The sequence below is a fragment of the Triturus cristatus genome, chromosome 11 (assembly GCF_964204655.1).
Source record: "Triturus cristatus chromosome 11, aTriCri1.1, whole genome shotgun sequence".
In the NCBI taxonomy this organism is placed as follows: Eukaryota; Metazoa; Chordata; class Amphibia; order Caudata; family Salamandridae; genus Triturus; species Triturus cristatus.
Genome location: NC_140594.1, coordinates 805,335,293 through 805,362,216, shown reverse-complemented (window position 1 = coordinate 805,362,216; position 26,924 = coordinate 805,335,293).

The following is a 26,924-nucleotide window of genomic DNA, read 5'->3' as shown; positions in this document are numbered from 1 at the left end:
TAAAGTTTTTTGTAAATATAGTGCCTAAAATCACAAATCGCCACTCGCGGTCATCTGATCGCACTAGACCGGGAGGATGTCACATGTTCAGGGCATACGCAATAGTCAGATACCAGGTTAGTTCTGCAGAAAACTTACCTTCACTGTCTGGCGCGAAGAGTTCCATTTGCGTTGGAGGGTGTTGAGAGAAGGCTGAGTGTTGCACATAGTCGTCAGTGTAGGGTAAAGAGCAGATCGGGCGTCATGGACAGTCATCTATCTAGCATGAAGACTGGTGTTGCATCACGAATAAGAGTTGGGGTCAAGTGTCAAGGTCAGATATTGCTGTAGCTTCAAGTTGGCGGTCATCACATGCTGTCACTGTCAAAGAGCAGGTCTTCCCTGAACTTCGCATTTGCGTTTGTCGTGTGCTGTAGAGTTTTGGTGCAAACAGGCCTGTTCTTGGTCATGAGGATTCCAAACTTCAGGATTTGTACCTTTTCATGAGGAGGAGGACACTCTGATCCAAGTCATGGGTACGGGACCTGGACAGGCACCTCTTGGGGATTACTCAAGCAGAGGCCACAGGGCTCAGGAAGGTTCAGTTGCAGGCCCAGTCAGGGCAAGTTGCAACAGATCAGCTGTGCAGTTGAAGGAAGGCCTCTGAAGCTTGCTGTTTCCCTGTAGCTCACACAGGAGGTCAGCCAGCTAACCTTAGGTTACACTCTGGTTAGCCTGGGTGAAGGAACGCAGGTCCAGTCTTCCTTCTCAGACAGCAAGGCAGTTCTTTAAGCAGCAGGGCAGTCATCAGCCGCAGGGCAGTTCTTCTTCTGTAACTTCCACAGGTCCACGAGTGTTCTGAAGAGTGGCTCTGTAAGTCCAATATTTATACCTAGGGCCAGCCTTCGTGCTGGGGGACTCCCTGTCCTACCCTTACATCTGGCTTTGGGTAATTCTTCCCCTTCCCCTGTCAATGCTTCAAACTGTCTTGGGGTGACAAATGCAGGGCAGATCTGGTGTCAGGGTCCTTGTGCGTGCAGGAGGCAAACCTCTTAGAAGTGTAAGTGGGGCTGGGTACAGCTGCTCCCCGTCATCCTGCTAGGATGACCTATGCTGTGTTACTGTCTAGAAGCATTACACAAACCTCAGCTGCAGAACCATTCACAGTCATGTAACCAAGGACACTGGCTGAAGGCACAGATGTTTGACACAGGAAAATGGCAACTTTCTAAAAGTAGCGTTTTCAGAATTGTGACTTAAAATCTACCTGCACGATTAAAGAGGATCTTAAATTACAATTAATTTGAGTGTAAACAGCATATCTCTATTTGCTCCCAATTCAAAGTTAGCACTTATTAGATGAAATAAGGTAAGCTAGTGTTAGTCAATGGGAGAGATAGGCCTAACAGTAGTGAAAACAAGTTTAGGATTTTTTTTTACTGCCAGGACATGTTCAGCTTGACACACATGTTCTACTTTTAAATACACTGCACCCTACCCTATGAGCCTTTTAATGCCTACCTTACGGGTGACATATAAGTATTAAAAGGACAGTTTAGGCCTGGTAAAAGTTTTATTTCGGCAGGTTTAAACCAAACCACATGCTGCAATGGCAAGCTTGAGACTTGTTTTTTAAAGGCTACTTTAGTGGGTGGCACAATGAAAGCTGCAGGCCCACTAGTAGAATTACATTTATAGATGCTGTGTACATGTAGTACCACTTTACTGGGGACTTACAAGTAAATTAATTGTGCCAGTTAGGCATAGGCCAATTTTATCATGTTTGACGGTGAGAGCACATGCACTTTAGCAGTGGTTAGCAGTGGTAAAGTACACAGACTACTAAAACCAACAAAAATAAATTCAACAAACAGGAGGAGTGAAGGATAAAGTTTGGGGGAAGTACCACACCAAAGATGTCAGGTCTAACAATGAGGTATTGTATCTCACTTATGCGTTTGATAACAAACTATATGGTACAATTTGATACTGTATGGTCAGACAGTGATTAGGTGAAAAATCGAGCCTAACTTGTGTCTGTATTTTTGTCCGTTACACAATCTGCAACTTTAGACTGAGGATACTTTATTGAGGTGCTGTTTTAAGAAAACATATTTAATAAGCAAAAACATAGTAAGACTTTTTTCAGGAAACTATTAACAGCTGTTTAATTCACACATATAAAGTATTTGTACAGGTTTAAATTGTTGACCACCGTTGCCTGTTATCAAAGTAAGAGTGGCCTAGATTACCACAAAGTTAGGCGATATTAGACTCCTCTTAAAAACCTCTGACCACATTGCACAGAGTAAACAAAAGCCAGGCAATATTGCAATTTTGCACCTTTGGATGCAATGACTGAGCAATGTAGAAAACAACATTTGCACCGACTGGCCACTACAAAGAATTTTTTTTATAAATTGATTGGTCTGCGCAAATTCTATTTTTCCTCCAGTTGGTTGCTGCAAATAATCTAAAATTGCACCCACTGGTTCAAAACTGGCATATACAGATGCAACCTACATAAACAAGCCACTGGATTTAAGATTCATCTTCAGACAGATTACAAAGATTGTACTAGTGACGGAAAATGTGCAGTAACATTTCTAGATTATTTAGATGTAACTAATCCTGCTATGCCTTACTTTGAATGTTGTCTGGAAAAATGAATTTTTTTGATCGTATGTCAGACAAAATGTTTGTGCCAAATTGTCTCAGCACTAGTACAGTATATAGTTAGACCTGACACCTTTGTCATAGTATACCCGCAGACTTTTGCCTTCAGTATTCTTTTTTTGTCAAACCTGTTTTTGTTGGCATTAGGGCTGTGTGCACTTTACCCTGCTAGTCATTAGTAAAGTCTGTGTGCTCTCTCTTCTAAAATGGTAAAATTGGTAAACATGTAATTGGCACCTCTAATCTACTTACAGATCCCTAGTATATGGTACTACATGTACCCAGGACCTGTAATTTAAATGCTGTAAGTGGGCTGTAGCACTAATTGTGCCACCCACTAAAGTAGCTCTGTAAAACAAATCTCAGGCCTCCCGCTGCAACCTGTAATGCAGTTTTAAACTGCCATTTTGACCTAGTAAAATAATCATTTTGCCAGGCCTAAGTCATCCTTTTTAATACATGTAAGTTGCCCCTAAGGTAGGTCCTAAAGATTCCTAAGGCAGGGTGCATGGTATTTTAAAAGTAGGACTTTTGTGCTTAGGTTTTATATGTCTTGACAATAAAAATTTCCAACGGGCCACCTGTCCCGTAGACGAGCACTTAATAAGTGATAAATTAGGTTTTGGAACAGATGGTAAAAATACTTCTTCCACTCATTTGAATTGTAATTTAAAATCATCTTTAATGGTAATTTTGGAATTTTAATTACTATTCGGAAAATGGTTACAGGGACGCATAAAGCTTCCAGAGGCCTTTCCTGCAACTGCCCAGTTGACCAGCACCATCTGGACATGCCTGAACCCTGCTTTTGGCCTCTGCTTGAGTGAGCCCTAACAGGCAGGAAGTGCTTCCTCAGGTCCTGGACCATTGTCTGGTGTCAGAGTGTACTCCTACTGCTTCACATCTGCAAGAACTGAACTCAAGGTGAAAATCCAGATGTTTTAGGCCTGTTCGTAACCATGAATAGTCCCCTGCGCCACCTGTCAACACAAAGATGTGACGGCGACCTGCACCCTACATCAGCAACCACTGGCGTGTCTCCCACCAATACGAAGATCCAACTATGAACCGATCTTTGCAATAGCAATGACTGCCAGCGTCTCCTGCCAATGCAAAGCTCCAGCAGTGACCTGCTCTTCATGCTGACAAAAATGTCTTCATGGCTATTGCCAGTACAAAGCTCAGACACAGCCTTATTGCTTGGACTTGGGCTGTGTAAGAAGGTAACCTCTTCAACTGGGCACTCTTGGTCCCTGTATCTGACTGATGTGCCATCGCGGTCAGCCTGAACATGTGTCTTTGATCCAGTCCAGCACAACCAGATGACCGCGAGTGGTGCTTTGTCCTTTTTGGCGCTAATTTAACCTAAACTTTAAAAATTCATAACTCTGGTTCTGCTTATTGGATATTTGTTGTTTTGGTTTCATGTTATTGGGTAAAATGTACTCTAGCCTTTGAAACTGGTTTAAGATTTGTCTTGTGATGTCCTTTCACTTTACTACTGTTTGATTTCTGCATAACTACTTTACACATTGCTTCTAAACCAAGCTACCAGAGGGTTAAGCACAGGATTATTTACTGTGTTTTACCCAGAAAAGGATTGTGTTTATTACTTGAGTGGGTCTTCCCGCCTCCTCAACTAATAGTTCAATTTCTTACAAATAAGTTTTTAAGGTCTACTCACTTGAATGTCCAGGTTCTGTAGGAGCAAAGACTGTCCACCCAGTTCCCCTGTTGATTGACCCTTCACACTGGTAAACCCAAACGAGTGTTGGTCATAGACCTTCTAGGGTAAAGGGGGTTGGGAAAGAGAGAGAGATTTCCGGCTCGGGACCTCTAAATTGTTCGAGGTTGGTTCCCCCACGTAATCTCCTGGGTCAATGTGACTATCAGCTCTCAGTCTGCTTTCTTTTGGGCTTGCTATTGCACTGCATTACATAAGCACAAAAACAGAGAATCTGAGATTACATTTCAATAGAAAGTTTATAAACAAGTTACTCAAAAACATTAATAAACGATAAATCGTTTGTACTAACCCAAACATGTCTAAGAAAACAACTACATAAAACTTTCCTTCGCATGAGTGGGTTTAGATTTGTTACCTTTTAAAGAAAGGAACCTTGATGCAATCTCAAGGATTCTTTGAGAAAGCTTGGGCACCCTTCACTCATGAGTTCTTCAAATCAAAAGAGCTTTGAAACAGTTTGAAAAGGAATTGAAATTAAGGAGTTTATTTACAAGGCCCTTTCGTCAATTTTGCGTCATGTTTAACATGGGAAAAGTGACGCAAAAGTGGCGCAAGTGGCTTGTATATCTGCCCCTAAATCTCTAAAATGTGCTATGTCCTTTGACTGTCCTTCGATTCAGTGCACTGAACTTGTTACTTGTTTTGCGTAGCTGTTCACTTTTCGTGATGCTGAACAAAATGATAGGTGTTCACAAAGTCTTCTTATGTCTTTTGTGTAGGTGAAGCAACGCAAGGATGTAGTCGTCAAGGAGGACTCTTACCCAGGAGCCAGGAACCGGAACAGAAGAGCCTCCAGGAAACAGGTAATGAGTTTAGAATGCAGGTGCAGGAGCAGGGCAGGAGATGTTCTGTCTGCAAAGGCTTCAAGCCAAGCATAATTGAGAGACTGGGCGTGGTCTTTATAGACCGTGGCCAAAGATGACCACCAGATCTCGCGAGCACTCGAGATCTCAAGCAAGGCCCAAAGGCGTGGTCTGAAAGGAGTCCTTCTTTGATGAAATATAGAGTGCTGGTGAGTTTGCTGTAGATGATGGCAGAAGCCCCAAAAAAGTCAGCACAGAAGCGGGGACCAGCTTGGGGAAGGAAAAGGTGACACATGGGGACATATGGAGCACAAAGCACATGCTCTACTGGTGATCTGTACAGGTGTTTACAGGAATTCACTTGGTCGTGTTGAGCACACCACAAATGCAGTGTGATTCCTAACATATCTAATCCACAAACACTGTTGCAAAATTGCATTGCTGCAATGTAATGTGTATCTATTATGGAAGGAAATATTTCGAAATTATTAAGCTTGTTGATTTCTCAAGCTCTCTATGCTCTTCTCACACATGAATATGCAAATTTCCACACACATGCGTTTTTGTAGTAAATGTGGAAGGAACAAGAGGAGATGACTGACAAAATGGGAGAATATTATTTACTAAATTGGTGGGTTTCAGGGAAATGAAGGTAGGGGTTCAGGAAGGGGCTTGCAAATACTAAAACTCACCCAAAACAGGGTAAGACAATTATTCACAGAAGTTACACCTAAACCTCCTATGGTAGTGTTACTGACAAATCAGGTATACATCTATTCCAGCAAAGTCTTGGAAAAAGTCAAGTGCATCACAAGGTCACTCACTGGTACTTCAACACATTCGCCTGGAATTCAGTGGAGGTAAGGAATAACGCTAACAACACAACGAGAAAGATAGGAAAATAAACAGAAAAATATTTGCACATGTAAAAACATCATTTTAGACATTTTTGTTCAGTACTTTAATATAATTTTTAAAAATGTAAACAATTTTTTTAAAATACAAATATTATAAATGACACATTCCAACATGGTTCTAAACACATGCAACACACTTGCTACTGAAAGCTGGTAGGGAGTGAATAGTCAGCACTCCGCCTCACCCATTAACAGGTAAAACTCATTTCAACAACAACCAATCATAAATACATCCTGCCTGCATAAGAAAAAAAGTCACACACCAAAAATATTAGTTTCACTGTGTTGATGCATATCTTTGTAGCCTTGGCTCACATTTTGATGAATAAATATTTTTGGAGGATAAAGAGGAGAGAAAGAGGAGAGAAACAATCAACTACCATGTGTATTACTCGATAGGTTTGTTAGGTGTAGTCTAAGTAATTTTTAAAGTAGTATATTATGTGTTGTTACATAGACAGACATGCTGTGAAGGGTAGCGGTAAGGACAGCGGGGTATAAATGGTGATACAAGAACAAGTTGTGAGAGAGAAGTGTTGAGTTCTTACCTGAACTTATGTTTGGTTTCCCTGGTAGAGGCAGGCCATATAGCAGGTCAGGGCATGTGGTGGTGAGAGCATGTGCCTCATGGCGGGTAAGACAGAGATGGGATCTAGGTCCACCTTCAGGAAGAGCAATTGCCATCTTTATCCAGGAGATATTTTCCTTTACCTGCTTCTTATCATCCACTTTTTTTTAGTCTCCCACAGTGCCTGCCCTAAGCAGGATGGGTATGCCCAACCTTGGATACCTGGCGCACAGTACCACTGGAACTAAACTATACCCTGCTGATGAGCGCTAATATGAGCAACTCTGGTCTCAGGTTGTGTAGGGAGGACCTGGCCTGGCAATTTGGGCTGGTTGGTTCATATTGGAGCTGGGTCAAGACTGATTTGAACATGGCTGCGTTCAAACTGAGGTGGCATGGTGTGCAAAATAACGATGGACTGGGATGCGGCCTGAGTAATTACCAGTGGAAGAGATTTACTCAAGCAGTCCATCCATCACTTTTTGTATCCCACCCTCAATGCATTGACATAGTTTGTCAACGACTGACACATGGTCACTTTGTCTACTCCACTGAGGATGTATGTTGACAGGCCATGTTGTTCCATATAATGATCAATAATAAAGGGTAATAAAATGTTTGTCTCTTTCTCAGTGGATTCCTTCTACCTCTTGAGATCAGTGGGCTGCATCATGAAATCTGTAGATGCTGGTTAGTGTCTCGTTAGGCAGTCAAAGTGGATGAGTCTTTTACAAAAAGACGGTGCACCAAAGGAAAAGTCTTTTCAAGTATTCCAATTGTTGTTCTTTTATTCTCATTCAACTCTCAGAAAAATCAAACTCAGCCAACGCGTTTCGTTCTTTACGAACTTCGTCAGGGCTGTGAAGGAATATAAATAAAAACATACATATGTATAAAACACATCAAGTACAACATAAAACACAACAAACTACATTACTAATAATACATATAAAAAGATACATATAAAAAAATGACATTATTATATGCTTCCATACAAATAATAGAAACACCACGGAGAACATACAAAATAAATTTCACATATACATATATTACACACAAATTTTATAAGAAATTCTTTTGGAACATATTAGTCAGATACATATACATAACAAGAGTTAAAACTATCACAAGAAACACATATATATCCTGCCTAGGTATGTACATTGTCCAATGTTCTAAATAGAAAACTCCATTTAATGTTTAAAAAAACCTAGGAACCTGATCTGCAAGTGGGTTAATTGATTTAAGATAAAGAAAAAGGTCTTTGTAGATACCAAATAACAATGATTAAAGTGACTACCACTCTAATAGAGGAAAAAAGGAGAGAAATCTTTTATTTATATAACAATTCTTACCATAGATTGTTTCTAAGGGACGACCTCCACAAATTTCAAAAGTGGCCTGTTTCCAAGTGGTATGTTTGTTCATATAAAATTGTATATAACCTAGTAAGAATGAATTTTTTAGAAAAGATTTCTGTTATAGCCTCATGTGGGCATGAAAGATCGTAATCAAATAGAAATGCGTGAATAACAAAGGCTTTTCATAAGAAAGCGAAAGGCACCTTACCTCTCCAAGTAGCTGAAAGGTGTTTGAAAGAATACGATCATAAGTGCGTCACCGGCTAGTTCAATTATCAGTCGGACTCTTAGTTCAGTCCATATGTATCATAGGTAAAAATAGAACAACCCTGTTGTTGTATATTTATGCCCAATGTACAGGCTCCATTTTTCTAGAAAAATAACACAAAACGGAAAACGGAAAATGTCATGGATGTCCATTCTTAATCTTATTCTGTTTCACAAACATCCATTCTTAATCACATTTCCAGATGTAAACGTTCCAACCCAATATTGATGGATGCGACAGCTTATATCTCCCATTATATATTTGTCCGTAGCCCAAGACGCAATATTATCATATAGCAGATCTGTCAATTAGACACAACAGAGCCCGAAACCAGGATTCCAAAGTTATTCACGCAACGGTAAGATACAACAAGTTGTGAACCGTAAGTATTCCCATTTTACATTGAACAGCTTTAAAACGTTCCTACTTAGTTAAACTTAAAATGACGGAGCCGTCACGTAATATGCGCCATGAAAAACAAACGACCAACAAAATGTCTTTGTTAATTGACATTTAGTGGTCCTTGGTCGCCTTACATCGTTTATAACCACAGGATAGTATTGAGGCGATGTCCACGATAGTACTATAAGTAACGCCAAAATCAACCAGTTAACGTAGAAACATCCCTTTAATACTCATCCCAAGCCCCAAAGAAATATCACGTCAGTATGTCACTTTCTCAACCCACCAAACCATTCTCGTCTTACCTTTCGAAACGGGCGCTTTCTCAGGTCACCGGCGAAACCATGCCCCATAGGTCGGACGTCTTAAGTAGGCCCAACCCTCAAGTCACGTGACGGATCACGGCAGTATTGAGATAGCTACTACGATATTAGGGCTGAGTTTTCAACCTGTGGGCGCCATTTTGGAATGGTGTACGGGTGTCAAGTATATAACATCTAATCCCAACTACAACCGAGGTTCATCCGTATATATTGTTTATAAAAATATCCGAAATTAGATTCTAATACCAAAAATATGCACCCGTCATGTGACGGGTCGCGGAAGTATTTTGCTCGCTATTATAATACTTTGGCTGAATTTCCAACCTATGTGCGCCATTTTGGAATGGTGTACCGGTGTAATGTGTACAGCGTCTAATCTCACATAGAAACGAGGCGCTTTCATATATATCGTTTTTAAAATTACACGCAATTAGATTCTAATGCCAGAACAATGCATCCGTCTCTGTATATTTGGATATATAATCAATAACCAATACGAAAAACCATAAAATATCAAAAAATAGGGGGGGCCGGGGGGGGGGGGTGGCGGGCTCCCCAAATAACAAAGCGACACATTGAAGTTACATACGGTTTGTGAAACTAGTAAGAATAATGGTACGTTGGTAATAACCGAGTAAACATAGCGTTCAAATCTAGGCTAAATACGAAGGCCATTTTTTAAAAAATTAAGAGCGAAAAGTGTATGGGCTAGAATTAATTTGAGCAAAATGACGTTAAAGCCTTTCCTAATAAGTACACAATCTTTGCGAAGAAAAATAACATGCAACAATTACTGGTGTCTATATGATTGAATACCTAGTTCAGCACTGTTTTAAATTACACAATCAATTTCATAAAAGTTAATTGTATGTTCAATACGATAGTTGTCCAATACAAATTCAAATCAAAGAGGGAAGGGATATGTCGTCTGTCCAATTGGACATATAGTATCTAGAGACATTGTTACCCTGCCCATACGGGCTCGGTATATAGAATTTTATGTTTCAATCTAGTTTTAAACAGTGGAAAACACCACTTAAAAGGAAGGGGAAGAAGACGAAAAAGACAGGATGAAGCCAAGTATCAAACAGAAGATATAGAAGACCCTAAGAAATGTGAAGGCAAATGGTCATTTGTTCACAGTCTCCTCTGGAGAGGCCTTATAAACAGAATAGGCGAGTTGGTATACCCAATGGGACTTGTAATATGATGACCGCTCGTGGATATCTACAGATTGTTCCGATTCGAAATAAGACAAATAAGGAAAATGCAGGCACAGAAAGACAGACTAGTCTAATGGTACAAGCGGGTGTAAGGAAGCTCATATTTACCAACACATATTGCAATATAGAATCGGAACACGTAAATTATGTAGATCCCAATGCCCCAACTATACAGGGCATTATCGGCAAGGGTGTAAGGCATTCCAAAGCTAAGCAGAGAGACCAGATGACTTTTGAGGGGACCTAGTATATTAAGTGTTATAACCCCCAGGTGTCCTCACCTACAGGAAATAGTGCATTTCCCCATCCGTGTTATGCCCCAGACTGGTTGCTCTCAAACGGCAGATCCATTTGGATTCTTTTTGTCTCAGCAACAGATCCCTGTTGCCGCCTCTCTTTGGTTTCGGAACATGTTCAATGGCGTGAAACCAAAAATTCAAATCCTCAGGATGTTCCCTGGCATAATGGTTGGTAATTGGGTATCTAATGTCTTTGGTTTTTATTGCCCTCCTGTGTTCCTGAATCCTAAGTTTTAAGCTACGGATAGTACTTCCGACGTAGATTGTACTGCATCTACATCCCAGAACATACACCACATAGGTCGTATTACAGTTTATGAAATTCTCAATCACAAACTGTCTCGAGCTGTTATAGCAGAAAACAAAGGTTTTGTTCCTGCCCAATGGGCAGACATTGCACATTCCGCAGGTGAAGAATCCCTTGGGTTTATCTGGTAACCAAGTTTGTGTTTTTTGATAAGTGGTTATATAGCTAGGACAGAGTGTTCTTTTTAAAGAGGTACCCTTTCTATATGTGATAGATGGTTTATTATTAATCACATCTCTCAAGCCAGGAACTCCCATCAAAAGATGCCAATGTTTTCTGAAGATGTTAAAAATAGTGTTACTATGGGAGGTGTACTGAGTTATGAACCTGACTTTGGTGTTGATAACAGGCCTTTTTTGTTTATCCTGTAGTGTCGTGTTCCTACTCATCTTACTGACCCTAAGTTCAGCTTTATCCAAAGTGGCCTGATCGTATCCCCTTTTGGAGAATCTGTTCTTAGTGTCACTGATATGTGCATGGAACATGTCTTCCTCGCTACAATTTCGTCTGACCCTTACCATTTCGCCAAAGGGAATGTTTTTCTTTACAGAGTGAGGGTGTGCACTCGTCGCGTGTAACACAGCGTTACACGCAGTCTCCTTCCTGTGTAGTGTACTGTGTATCTGTCCCTGTTTAATATAAAATTTAATGTCCAGGAAGTTGATGTGTTCTTTATGATACATCATAGTAAATTTGACATTGTACATGTTGGTATTCAGAAAGGATACATATTGATCAAGTTGGTCAATAGACCCAGACCAGAGGCAGATCACGTCATCGATATACCTCCCCCAGTACACGATGTAGTTGGTCCAGGGGGAGGCATCTCTGTTCCAGGCATGCTCCCTCTCAAACCAACCCATAAATAGGCAAGCGTAAGAGGGAGCAAACCTGGAACCCATCGCAGTACCGTGTATCTGCTGGAACCATTCACCGTCAAAAAGGAAAAAATTATTATCCAGGATGATGTTAATCATTGAGACAATCATCTCATTATAGTCATAGAAACTTGCATCTTCTCTATCAAGGAAGGATTGAACTGCTTTGATACCAAAAGTCTTGTTGATGCAGGTATAAAGACTCTCTACATCTAGAGTTACAAATATCAACTCCTCAGACCAGTCAAAATCTTTGAATTTCATTAGGATATCTTTGCTGTCCCTTAGATATGAAGGTAGATTGGGGACGTATTTCTGGAGCTTCAGGTCAACAAATTCTGACATTTTCTCTGTGGGTGAACCCACCCCGGAAATAATTGGTCTACCCGGGGGAAATTTCCCACCCTTATGTACCTTTGGCAATACATAAATGCATGGAAAATTTGGACAATTCACCCACATGAATCGGCACTCATCTTCACTGAGAAGGCCAGATTCCCGCCATTCTAATAGTTTGGCATTGATCTTCATTGTGCTATTGGGAATGGGGTTTTCATTGATCTTTCGATAGTGTGCCCCATTGCTAAGTTGTCTGGATATCTCCTGCATATAATCCTCATGATTCATTACAACGATGTTCCCGCCTTTGTCGGCTTCCCTTATAACAATACTCGTATCCTTGTTCAATCTCATCAGGGCTGATCTCTCTGCCACTGTAATATTGTTAGCTAACCTGGGAGTAAATCTTTGGGGTGTTTCGATGTTATAGAGCTCCTCTGTAACCTTATCATGGAAATCATCAATGTTGTGGTGATAGGAATGCGTAGGTATGAATTTAGATTTCGGGCGTAGGCCACTATCAATGCTCGCACTATGATTGATGTCAAGATCTTCAAGGACCGTGGTGATATTTACCTCATCATCTGGATTCAGGGAAAGGAGACAGTGTATGTCACGAACTTCTTGTATGGTATGTGTACCACTACTTTGAACACCCTTGTCACCCCCTGGTTCATAGGGTCTGGTCGCAAAGAAATCCTTAAGTTTTAATGTCCTAGTGAATTTGAAGAGATCAATGTGTAGGTTTGCAAAGTCACCACCTTGTGTAGGGCAAAAATTAAGACCTTTACTCAACAAGCTTTTTTCATCATTATCCAAAATTTTATTTGAAAGATTTATGATTTTCAAATCAGTATTCACATTTTGACTGGTCATGGGGTCCCCTGTTGTTCCGAGTCCAACCATAGCTACTTCTTCAATTTGGGCACTGCACCTGATTTGTTTGTCAAGACTCCCCTTTTGATTATTCTTTGATCGCCTCCCTCCCCGCCTCTTTTTGTTTGATCTCTTTTCTGTTGGAGGCGGTTGCTTATCCTGAGGTTGGCTAATTCTTTTTGAAAGGACGAGGCCCCCTCTTCTAAAGGGACATCAGGTAATACATGGCTTGATGTGGAACTACCCAGTGAGGAAAGAGATAGGTTGCTGTTAGAGCCTGTTTCCTCACTTATATCTCTGTCTTCCCTTGTTCTTTTCTTGGTCACATCCTCAGTTCCCTGTAACCCATCAAATTTCTTGGCAAAGGTGTATATTCTGCCATTTTGCTAGTCCCTATCATCCCTTCTTATTTTACTTAGTTTTTTGTTCTTCAAATACAATTGATGATCATCCATCACCTGTTTCAGTATCGCATAGTTTTTCTCAATTAAATCTTTCTCAGTTATACTGTTGATTTCCTTTTCCAGAGTCTCAATCTCTGCCTGTAGCTTCTCCCCCTTCTCTGCAGCCTGTCTCACCAATATTTTCATCATCGTTGTAGATGCACCCTCCAGATTGCATTCCCATTCCTTAAGTAGATCCCCACTTAGATCTTCAAAAGTCGGGAAGATTAGGATACGGAGTCCCCTTGGAATTTTGCCATTCTTCATGTACTGCTCCAAGGTGACTCCGTCCCACCATCTGCTTAACTCTTGTTTACGCAATTTTTCTAGTTTGACAAACAAGGCTTTGAGGCTCACAGTGGCCGTATTAGTTACAGTTGTTGTGTTTTTAGAGACACTAGTCCCAAAAGGATCCATAGCCAATTCCTCGCGTCCATCCTGAAATCTAGGCACGGTGTCTGAGGGTATAAAGCCCTCAACTTGGATTGATATTTATAAGATAACAAGTGGAAAAGAGTGCAGAACGGTCAATTAAATAGAATATAGACAAATAAACCGTACGGCTGACCAATGTTAAGCACACCAAATCCCAAATTAATACACAATTTCTTTATAGGTGCAAAAACACGTCCAGAGCAGGCCGTACTTGTGCTCTACTGGAAAACCAGATATACAAACTCTTTTACAAAAAGACGGTGCACCAAAGGAAAAGTCTTTTCAAGTATTCCAATTGTTGTTCTTTTATTCTCATTCAACTCTCAGAAAAATCAAACTCAGCCAACGCGTTTCGTTCTTTACGAAATTCGTCAGGGCTGTGAAGGAATATAAATAAAAACATACATATGTATAAAACACATCAAGTACAACATAAAACACAACAAACTACATTACTAATAATACATATAAAAAGATACATATAAAAAATGACATTATTATATGCTTCCATACAAATAATAGAAACACCACGGAGAACATACAAAATAAATTTCACATATACATATATTACACACAAATTTTATAAGAAATTCTTTTGGAACATATTAGTCAGATACATATACATAACAAGAGTTAAAACTATCACAAGAAACACATATATATCCTGCCTAGGTATGTACATTGTCCAATGTTCTAAATAGAAAACTCCATTTAATGTTTAAAAAAACCTAGGAACCTGATCTGCAAGTGGGTTAATTGATTTAAGATAAAGAAAAAGGTCTTTGTAGATACCAAATAACAATGATTAAAGTGACTACCACTCTAATAGAGGAAAAAAGGAGAGAAATCTTTTATTTATATAACAATTCTTACCATAGATTGTTTCTAAGGGACGACCTCCACAAATTTCAAAAGTGGCCTGTTTCCAAGTGGTATGTTTGTTCATATAAAATTGTATATAACCTAGTAAGAATGAATTTTTTAGAAAAGATTTCTGTTATAGCCTCATGTGGGCATGAAAGATCGTAATCAAATAGAAATGCGTGAATAACAAAGGCTTTTCATAAGAAAGCGAAAGGCACCTTACCTCTCCAAGTAGCTGAAAGGTGTTTGAAAGAATACGATCATAAGTGCGTCACCGGCTAGTTCAATTATCAGTCGGACTCTTAGTTCAGTCCATATGTATCATAGGTAATAATAGAACAACCCTGTTGTTGTATATTTATGCCCAATGTACAGGCTCCATTTTTCTAGAAAAATAACACAAACGGAAAACGGAAAATGTCATGGATGTCCATTCTTAATCTTATTCTGTTTCACAAACATCCATTCTTAATCACATTTCCAGATGTAAACGTTCCAACCCAATATTGATGGATGCGACAGCTTATATCTCCCATTATATATTTGTCCGTAGCCCAAGACGCAATATTATCATATAGCAGATCTGTCAATTAGACACAACAGAGCCCGAAACCAGGATTCCAAAGTTTTTCACGCAACGGTAAGATACAACAAGTTGTGAACCGTAAGTATTCCCATTTTACATTGAACAGCTTTAAAACGTTCCTACTTAGTTAAACTTAAAATGACGGAGCCGTCACGTAATATGCGCCATGAAAAACAAACGACCAACAAAATGTCTTTGTTAATTGACATTTAGTGGTCCTTGGTCGCCTTACATCGTTTATAACCACAGGATAGTATTGAGGCGATGTCCACGATAGTACTATAAGTAACGCCAAAATCAACCAGTTAACTTAGAAACATCCCTTTAATACTCATCCCAAGCCCCAAAGAAATATCACGTCAGTATGTCACTTTCTCAACCCACCAAACCATTCTCGTCTTACCTTTCGAAACGGGCGCTTTCTCAGGTCACCGGCGAAACCATGCCCCATAGGTCGGACATCTTAAGTGGGCCCAACCCTCAAGTCACGTGACGGATCACGGCAGTATTGAGATAGCTACTACGATATTAGGGCTGAGTTTTCAACCTGTGGGCGCCATTTTGGAATGGTGTACGGGTGTCAAGTATATAACATCTAATCCCAACTACAACCGAGGTTCATCCGTATATATTGTTTATAAAAATATACGAAATTAGATTCTAATACCAAAAATATGCACCCGTCATGTGACGGGTCGCGGAAGTATTTTGCTCGCTATTATAATACTTTGGCTGAATTTCCAACCTATGTGCGCCATTTTGGAATGGTGTACCGGTGTAATGTGTACAGCGTCTAATCTCACATAGAAACGAGGCGCTTTCATATATATCGTTTTTAAAATTACACGCAATTAGATTCTAATGCCAGAACAATGCATCCGTCTCTGTATATTTGGATATATGATCAATAACCAATACGAAAAACCATAAAATATCAAAAAATAGGGGGGGGCCGGGGAGGGGGGGTGGCGGGGTCCCCAAATAACAAAGCGACACATTGAAGTTACATACGGTTTGTGAAACTAGTAAGAATAATGGTACGTTGGTAATAACCGAGTAAACATAACGTTCAAATCTAGGCTAAATACGAAGGCCATTTTTTTAAAAATTAAGAGCGAAAAGTGTATGGGCTAGAATTAATTTGAGCAAAATGACATTAAAGCCTTTCCTAATAAGTACACAATCTTTGCGAAGAAAAATAACATGCAACAATTACTGGTGTCTATATGATTGAATACCCAGTTCAGCACTGTTTTAAATTACACAATCAATTTCATAAAAGTTAATTGTATGTTCAATACGATAGTTGTCCAATACAAATTCAAATCAAAGAGGGAAGGGATATGTCGTCTGTCCAATTGGACATATAGTATCTAGAGACATTGTTACCCTGCCCATACGGGCTCGGTATATAGAATTTTATGTTTCAATCTAGTTTTAAACAGTGGAAAACACCACTTAAAAGGAAGGGGAAGAAGACGAAAAAGACAGGATGAAGCCAAGTATCAAACAGAAGATATAGAAGACCCTAAGAAATGTGAAGGCAAATGGTCATTTGTTCACAGTCTCCTCTGGAGAGGCCTTATAAACAGAATAGGCGAGTTGGTATACCCAATGGGACTTGTAATATGATGACCGCTCGTGGATATCTACAGATTGTTCCGATTCGAAATAAGACAAATAAGGAAAATGCAGGCACAGAAAGACAGACTAGTCTAATGGTACAAGCGGGTGTAAGGAAGCTCATATTTACCAACACATATTGCAATATAGAATCAGAACACGTAAATTATGTAGATCCCAATGCCCCAACTATACAGGGCATTATCGTATCGGCAAGGGTGTAAGGCATTCCAAAGCTAAGCAGAGAGACCAGATGACTTTTGAGGGGACCTAGTATATTAAGTGTTATAACCCCCAGGTGTCCTCACCTACAGGAAATAGTGCATTTCCCCATCCGTGTTATGCCCCAGACTGGTTGCTCTCAAACGGCAGATCCATTTGGATTCTTTTTGTCTCAGCAACAGATCCCTGTTGCCGCCTCTCTTTGGTTTCGGAACATGTTCAATGGCGTGAAACCAAAAATTTAAATCCTCAGGATGTTCCCTGGCATAATGGTTGGTAATTGGGTATCTAATGTCTTTGGTTGTTCTATTTTTACCTATGATACATATGGACTGAACTAAGAGTCCGACTGATAATTGAACTAGCCGGTGACGCACTTATGATCGTATTCTTTCAAACACCTTTCAGCTACTTGGAGAGGTAAGGTGCCTTTCGCTTTCTTATGAAAAGCCTTTGTTATTCACGCATTTCTATTTGATTACGATCTTTCATGCCCACATGAGGCTATAACAGATATCTTTTCTAAAAAATTCATTCTTACTAGGTTATATACAATTTTATATGAACAAACATACCACTTGGAAACAGGCCACTTTTGAAATTTGTGGAGGTCGTCCCTTAGAAACAATCTATGGTAAGAATTGTTATATAAATAAAAGATTTCTCTCCTTTTTTCCTCTAGTAGAGTGGTAGTCACTTTAATCATTGTTATTTGGTATCTACAAAGACCTTTTTCTTTATCTTAAATCAATTAACCCACTTGCAGATCAAGTTCCTAGGTTTTTTTAAACATTAAATGGAGTTTTCTATTTAGAACATTGGACAATGTACATACCTAGGCAGGATATATATGTGTTTCTTGTGATAGTTTTAACTCTTGTTATGTATATGTATCTGACTAATATGTTCCAAAAGAATTTCTTATAAAATTTGTGTGTAATATATGTATAGGTGAAATTTATTTTGTATGTTCTCCGTGGTGTTTCTATTATTTGTATGGAAGCATATAATAATGTCATTTTTTTATATGTATCTTTTTATATGTATTATTAGTAATGTAGTTTGTTGTGTTTTATGTTGTACTTGATGTGTTTTATACATATGTATGTTTTTATTTATATTCCTTCACAGCCCTGACGAAGTTCGTAAAGAACGAAACGCGTTGGCTGAGTTTGATTTTTCTGAGAGTTGAATGAGAATAAAAGAACAACAATTGGAATACTTGAAAAGACTTTTCCTTTGGTGCACCGTCTTTTTGTAAAAGAGTTTGTATATCTGGTTTTCCAGTAGAGCACAAGTACGGCCTGCTCTGGACGTGTTTTTGCACCTATCAAGAAATTGTGTATTAATTTGGGATTTGGTGTGCTTAACATTGGTCAGCCGTACGGTTTTTTTGTCTATAAAGTGGATGAGTGTAGAGCTAGAGTGTAGGCTGCATTTATGTGTGTATGGCGATTCCCTTCCATTTGGAGTTCTCTGTCCCGGCGGTGGTTACTATAAATCCCACTGTACATTTACTACCTGGCCATAATTTCAATCGTAGGAGGTTCCATCTTCTCATCTAAGAAGAGTAGAAATGTAAATACTACTACTAGGTCGAGACTACTAGAAATTACTGAATACCATCTAAGAGACTTACGCCTATGTAGATGTCTATACGTGCGGAGAACTCTTCACACAAATTTCGCTTTATGAATCAGGCCCCATTATGTCTTGTTTTTCCGTGATGTTTACAAAATATGTTTAACAAAGAGACATTTATTTTATTCAGAAGAATTTGAAGTTATGTTTGTTGTTAATGCAGAACAATGTAAAAATGGAGCCATGGAGCACTTAAGCACTGGAGCACTACTTCCAATGCAAACAAAATTACATTGACAATAGTCCTCATTGTGTCCACATAAATAAAGAAAAAATTATATATTTGGATCTGAAAGTGAATCTTTGGTATTTCATTTCTGAAAAAACAAATGATTCATACATTGAGACTTGAAGACAATTTGATTGCAGGAAGTAAAGCCCTATTGTCCTCTAATGTATACAAGTCTTCTTGTCTGTATGCCATGTTTCTCCTTGGATAACTGGCCAAATTCCTTGGGCGAATGCCCAGTACCCACCTTATCAGCTTGAAACTTAGAAGTGCTATTTGATAGCAGACATTCTTTGTGGTACAAATCAATAAATTGATGTCTATTTTTCTCTTACATCTAAGGCATCTTAAGAAGATTATTCAGTTCATCCCCTATGACTCTAGGCAGTTGATGATGCAAACACTGGCACTTAGCTGATTGGATGATTGCAATGCCCTATCTTTTATACTACCTGAGTTTCTAACACAGATACTGCCGCTCATACAAAATGCGGCAGTCAGGTTGATTTTTGGGATTAGAAAATCTGATAATGTTTTCTCTCCCCTTATTAAAAAGCTTCAATGGCTGCAAATTAAAATGAAATGTCAGTATAAATCCCTCCAAATGGCACATAAAGCTTCTTTTACAGCATATGATAGTTCTTATATGCCAGATATGTTTCAAAGATATTATCCCCTAGGCTGCTTCACTCAACATTGGCTGGTATGCTTACTATTCCTAAAGTTTTCAAATCTCGCCTAGGGGGTAAGGGTTTTTCAGTGGTCACAGATCAGATCTGGAACAATTTGACTATTCATCTTCATCTTGAATGTGAGCTGTTGAAATTTCTTAAAGGTTTGAAAATCTCTTTTTACTTCTATTTAGGTATCTTTGATTGGTAGGTGACATGATTGTTCAGTTTAGCGCCACTCACTGAATAGTGTGCTCACTAAATAGCATGTGTGGTGTGCAATTGCTGAAAAGCTGAAGAATTTGACTTTTAGACCCATACTACCGGTTATTACAGGACAAAACGTATTGCGGCCGCCTTGTATCGCACTAAATTATGGGGTGCAAATAACATAGGTGGCACTGAAATCATTGAGAATAATTTTACGAGAACTATTTTTGCTCTGCCTCGCAACACCCCCTTAACACCTATTAGCTTAGATCTTGGTCTGAAAAATGTATCTCATGTGGTGGCATTTAGGTCTCTGGCTTTCTGAGTTAAATTATGGACCAATGAGCCTCCTCTTTCGCTACGAGAATCAGCTGCTGCAATCCTTGCCTCAGACCCAAAAGGGCTAATGCCCTGGTTTGAACATGTCAAGAAATGTTATACAGTCTGGGAATGCCAGAACTATGGACAAACCATGCAGCTATGTCAAAAAGTTCCTTTATTAGTTAAAAGAAGAGGTACCGGGACTATATTAACAATCAGTGGTTAGGCCGCTCCCGTGTTGGTGAGCTAACAAGTAGATTTCTGGACTTCAAAGATTGAAAGATCGGTGAAGCCTTTCCTAATTGTATAGAACCACCGGAGGCAGGATCGCTATATTTAAAGTTCAGATACACCATGCTTCCACTGAATGAGACCTGGAGCAGATGGATTGGAAGTATTAGTTCCCCAAATTGTCCCTTTTGTCCAGGTAAACCTGAATCTTTGGACCATTTTTAGTTTTTTTGTATCAAATACATAGCCACCAGGGGAGTTTGGTTGTTCCGATTTGTCGGTTATCTATCCCTGAGGCACTTAAACGAGGCTGTCAGAATCTTAAAGTGTGATAATACATCTTGGTTAGTGTTTGTTGTATCAAGATTTTTGTTATACGCCTGGCGGATGAGAAGTAAAAATAGTTTACCTGTCTCAGGATCATAACATGGCACTTGGAGAAATTATTTCCAACACTGATTGTCCCTTTGTACATAATGAAATTAGTATCTTAAGTGCGTATTTTAGATAAGGATTGTATTATTTATGCGCTTGCACTTTATAGAATTAAATTGCTACTTAAGCAGGTTGCATGGTGGATAATTTCTAGAAGTATATATATTTATTGTACCTGAGTGGCACCAATGCAGGACACTTTATAAATGTTCTCTGTTTTTCATTTTGACAAGCTTGAACATTTCATAGGTACTTTGATTATTATTAATTGTTCTTATACAACAAGATGTATTATGTGAGTTTTATAATGCATGTTATAGCTGTTTTTGTTCTTATGGATGTCATTATTTTTAAAGAATGTACTTTTGATGTACTTTTATGGTTTTGAATTAAAACGAATAAAGATTTACTACTACAACTTCTAGTATATTAATAAATAAATACTCCTGAACAAATTTGTCCAACAATATCTTTATATGACAGCACGCTCCTGCCTGGTACTTGTCTAACCATGTCTTTCTTCAGCTTTTAGATAACACCAATGCCCCCATGTCCCACGCAACGTCGTTCAGCTGCATTTTTCCATGAGACGCATTTATGCCACATTGCATGTGTGTGGCCAACTATTGTTAGATGTTGACCACTCCTCACTTTAACTGATTTGTCTTTAGGCATTTAAACCCAGTTAGATGCAGGAGCACTAGAATGATGTAATTCTGCATCCACAGTACTTTCCACAAATTTATGAATTTGCAGCATCTGCTGCATAATATTAATTTACAAATTTCAAGCTTTCTTAGTCTAGAATGACTTCTCGGTCTTCGAACTTGGTACTGGGAGTGATTGACTGTCATAGGACGATTATAGGATTCAGGGTTATGTCATAGATTGACAGTGTTTATGGAGCCAAGTAAAAATAGTTATGTTATTTAGGAGCTGTTTGTTTTCCCCAAGATCAAAGTCATCCACAATTCAATCAATCATCGCATTTATAAAGTGCCCTACTTACCCGTGAGGGTCTCAAGGCGCTGGGGGGTGGGGAATGCTGCTACTGTTCGAAAAGCCAGGTCTTGAGGAGTCTTCTGAAGGTCAGTAGGTCTTGGGTCTGCCATAGGTGGGTGGGGAGGGTGTTCCAGGTCTTGGTGGCTAGGTGGGAGAATGATCTTCCGCCGGAGGTCACTCTTCAGATGCGGGGACAGTGGCGAGGGCGAGGTCGGCGGAGCAGAGCTAGCGGGTGGGGGTGTAGAAGCTGAGTCGTCTGTTGAGGTACGCTGGTCCGGTGTTGTGGAGTGCCTTGTGTGCGTGGGTGAGGAGCTTGAAGGTTATCCTCTTGTTGATGGGGAGCCAGTGCAGGTCTCTCAGGTGGGGTGTGATGTGGCTCCGGCGAGGGATGTCGAGGATCAGGCGTGCAGAGGCGCTCTGGATCCGTTGAAGCCGTTTCAGGAGTTTGGCCGAGGCTCCTGCGTAGAGGTTGTTTCCGTAATCCAACCTGCTGCTGACGAGGGCCTGGGTGACCGTTCTTCTCGTCTTGGTGGGGATCCACTTGCAGATCTTGCGGAGCATGCGGAGGGTGTTGAAGCAGGAGGAAGAGACTGCGTTGACCTGCTTAGTCATGGAAAGGGTGGAGTCGAGGATGACCCCTAGGTTGCGTGCATGGTCGGTGGGTGTTGGAGCTGTTCCCAGTGCGGTCGTCCACCAGGAGACATCCCAGGCCGAGGGAGTGGATCCGAGGATGAGGACCTCCGTCTTGTCTGAGTTCAGCTTCAGCCGGATGCTCCTCATCCATTTGGCGACGGCCTTCATTCCTTCATGGAGGTTGGTTTTAGCGGTGTGGGGGTCCTTGGTGAGGGAGAGGATCAGCTGGGGGTCGTCAGCGTAAGAGATGATGTTGAGGTCGTCCATTCGGGCGACGTGGGCGAGAGGTGCCATGTAGATGTTAAACAGCGTTGGGCTGAGGGATGAGCCCTGGGGTACGCCGCAGATGATCTCGGGGGCTTCGGAGTGGAAGGGGGGAGGCGGATGCTCTGTGTTCTGCCGGAGAGAAGGAGGTGGTCCAGTCCAGGGCCTTCTCTTGGATCCCGGCGTCGTGGAGGCGTGTGCGTAGTGTGTGGTGGCAGACTGTGTCGAAGGCGGATGACAGGTCCAGGAGGATGAGGGCCGCGGATTCTCCATTGTCTAGCAGGGTCCTGATGTCATTGGTGGCGGTGATGAGGGCGGTTACGGTGCTGTGGTTGCTGAGGAACCCGGACTGGGACGGGTCCAGGATGCTGTTTTCCACAAGGTGGTGGGTCAGCTGTTTGTTGACGGCCTTCTCGATGACCTTCGCCGGGAACAGGAGCAGGGAGATGGGCCGGAAGTTCTTGAGATCTTTGGGGTCCGCCTTGGGTTTCTTGAGTAGGGCGTTGATCTCGGTGTGCTTCCAGCTCTCCGGGAAGGTGGCTGTCTCGAAGGAAATGTTAGTGGCCTTCCGGATATGGGGTGTGATGGCGATGCTGGCCTTGTGGAAGATGTGGTGCGGGCAAGGGTCTGACGGAGAACCGGAGTGGATGGTGTTCATGATTTTGATGGTGTCGTCATCGTTTATGTTGGTCCAGGAGAGCAGGCGGTTGGTGCGGATGGTGGTCGTGGGCGTGGGGGCAGAGGTCTCAGTGGTTGTCGGGGCGGTTGGGGCGTTGAAGCTGTCGTGGATGTCTGCGATCTTGCGATGGAAGAAGGAGGCCAGTGAGTCGCAGAGGTCTTGCGAAGGTGGGATGTTGTTAGTGTTGGAGCTAGGGTTGGAGAGTTCTTTCACGATGTTGAAGAGCTCTTTGCTGTTGTGTGCGTTGTTGTGTAGGCGGTCTTTGAAGGAGGACTTTTTGGCGGATCTGATGAGGTGATGGTGTCTGCTGGTGGCGTCCTTGTGGGCTGCGTAGCTGTCCGGTGTTCATTCACGGAGCCAGTTCTTCTCTAGCTTTCGGCAGGTTTGCTTGGAGGCCTGGAGGTCTTCAGTGAACCAGCTGGCTTTCTTGCTGGTGTGGCTGTTGGAGGGTTTCTTGAGTGGGACGAAGGTGTTGGTGCAGTCGTCGATCCACTGTCTGAGGTTGCGGGCGGCGGAGTCGGGGTCGGTGGGGTCGGCGGGTGTGCTCTGGGCGAGGATGGTGGTTAGCTGGTCTTCGGTGACTTTGCTCCAGCAGCAGCGAGGCATCTGTTGGGTGCGGTAGTGCGTTGTGGGTTTCTGAAAGGTGAAGTGGATGCAGCGATGGTCGGTCAGTAGTGAGCATTGTTTTTGTAGCATATTTGTTTTTGCTTTTCTTCAATATATAAGAACCAATAAATCAGCTATAAAGTCTGTTGGCACCTAAAAGTATCTTATTTTTGGTTTTGTTAATTTGTGATACCTTGGTAGAGAATGTGGCATCAGCACAAAAGTTGTTGCTGTTTTTTATGATGGGACATTGCAAATTATTGAAAATACCATTGATATGAGTGGCATATGATGAGTACTGTTTGAGAACCATCTAGAACTGGACAGGAAATTACCTACCTAGGCGTGCTGTGATCAGTTATATAAAAAAGACTTGGAAATTGTAAGTGGGTGCTCAATGTTGCCTCTTCATCCTAAGAAACACTGCAGCAGGATTTCATGGTCTGCTGAGTCAAAGACTGTGCTATAGTCAAGTAGCACAAAACACATTCCTTGACATTAGGGAAGGCTTATATGGCATCCTCTCTATTGTGGGTAGGATCATTTCAGTTCGGTTAATGGGCAAATGCTTGACTGTTTTGGTTTTGGAAGGCCAAATTCTTTTTGATGAACAAGCTATTGGAATCCATGAGTTTTCCCAGGGACCTATGTATGATGGAGACCATGTTAAGGGTTTTGTGATTATTGGTCATGGTTACTACAGTATTTTTAGCCATGCATGATAATGATTTTTAAGTGTTGAATAAGAGCGTTTCTTCTGGTAAACAGATCTTACAGTGTGCTGCACGACTGAAGAAGCTAATATATCTCTACACTTGTTGAATGTTTTATTGAGCAATCAGATGAGGTTCATGGAAGTGCAAAACTATACATGTGGCTTTTGGATTCCTCGATTGATGTGAGTTTGGTTTGAGATTTTTTTGTTATAAAGGGAAATCCAGATGTGAATAAGAAAGCAGGCACTGATGTTGTATCTGAGTAGCACATTGGTTTTAGGATTGTAGTGATGGAGCAAGCACTCATCTATTTGAGACTTGCTCGAATTCAATTCACTCGTTTAACTTATTAATTTACTAACATGAAATTATTAATTGTGTTTGTGATTAATCTTTACACATTTCAGTTACATAAATAAGACAGTGAAGCTTGCCTATGTGTTTACTAACCATTAATAGGGATAGAGGACTAAAAGCGCGGCTCTAACAGGGAAAATTTTACTGCGCATGCGTCAATTGCATCTACGTAAGGTGACGTGTAATAACTTTGGAGGGAACTTCTCGCGCATGAGCAGTAAGCACTAACATGTCGCCTTCAAGACCCACATGCATGGCACCTGCTTTGCTATTTTGAAAACGCTATATTACTAAAGAGTTAATGAAGGGTAAGTATAAATTAAAAAAGGTAAATAGAGTAGATGTAGGTGGTATACAGTGAAATCATTTATTTCTTGAATTAATATTTTCTCTTTTGACCTTTTATTAGTTCGTATTTTGGGCCTTCTTGCCACAACTCGAGTACTTGAGTGAACACCGTCTTCGCATGTGTGACCTCTACTTCCCCTGAAAGGATGATCCCATGATTGGACCACATCCAAGGCCATCAGCCGCTAAACCCTGGGAACCACGGATGTCAGAAGCGCATAAACCGAAGAAACATGAATATTATTATTAAAAATGTATCAACTGTGAATAAACTCTGTGGGAATAAAATAAAGGGGATGGCTTTGGGAAAAAAGAAAATGCTATGCCATCATGGTGTGATGACAAAAACGGCCTTGCCTGTCCAATCAGAAATCGCATTTTTGCAATATTGCAACTTTACTGGGGGGTACATGAATCCCAAAAGGTATAACTAAGGTAGTTTAGTTAATTGGGTGTGTGTGACCCTGAGAGAATGCTGAGAGGAAAGATGCCGTCGGAATTATCAATGATGCTGAGATGCTGAAGAAGATTCAATAAAGACTCAAAGAAATTTATTAGAAAGAAGATCACGGAAGAATCTCGAGGAGGGAGAGAGTGTCAGAGAGGGGTGCGGCGAGTTGTCGCTTCTATTGAGGTCTACTGTCCTGTCCTAATTCCTGTCCTGAAGCCTTTGTCGCCTGATCTTTCCCAAAGGACCCTTATCAGCCCTTTGGCCAGGGGGTTGGTCTTTACACCATCTGTGGTAACTATATGATTTGTATATTATTTTTATGTACTGCTGTCTCCATCCTCTCTTTCTGAGCAACGTCAATCTGATGAATTTGTGAGAGTGCTTAAATTGATTGAATCTTCCTTCCTAAATGATTGAAGGTGTCCGTGCTGTATTTTGAATGGTTCACTCACATTTAAAATTTTAGATAAAGGTTTTGAAACTTCCTGAGTCTGTGTTTAATATTATTGATGAATTATTTGCAAGTTTGGATATGTGCATCATCAACATCAACTAGTTCCAACTAATTTGGTAAACACCTCCCAGTGGTTAGCCAAGTGAATGAAAGTGTATGCAATATTGATGGGCCCAGGTGAATATATGGTGTTGGAGTATTTGTTGTTGGTGCGCCGCTGGATCAGTTTTCTGGTAGCAGAGTTATGGTTATTATTGACTAGTTTGGTGATGAATATTGATTATTGATCATTTATTATTGAATATTAATTTATGTTTTAACAAATATGTCCGTGTCGCGTTTTATGTAGTCTGGAACACAGGTATAGTGATACCTGGAACTCCTGGGAAGGAATAGCGGGTGGTGGAAGTAGCCACACTGCTCTGAGTTTACTCGTCTGTTGGAATAGCACTGAGAAGCTATGCAGGGCTGGCAGTGTTAAAGTAGGGACTATTTCGTATAAAAGTGAGAGTGATTGAAAATAAAGAGATCGCTGGT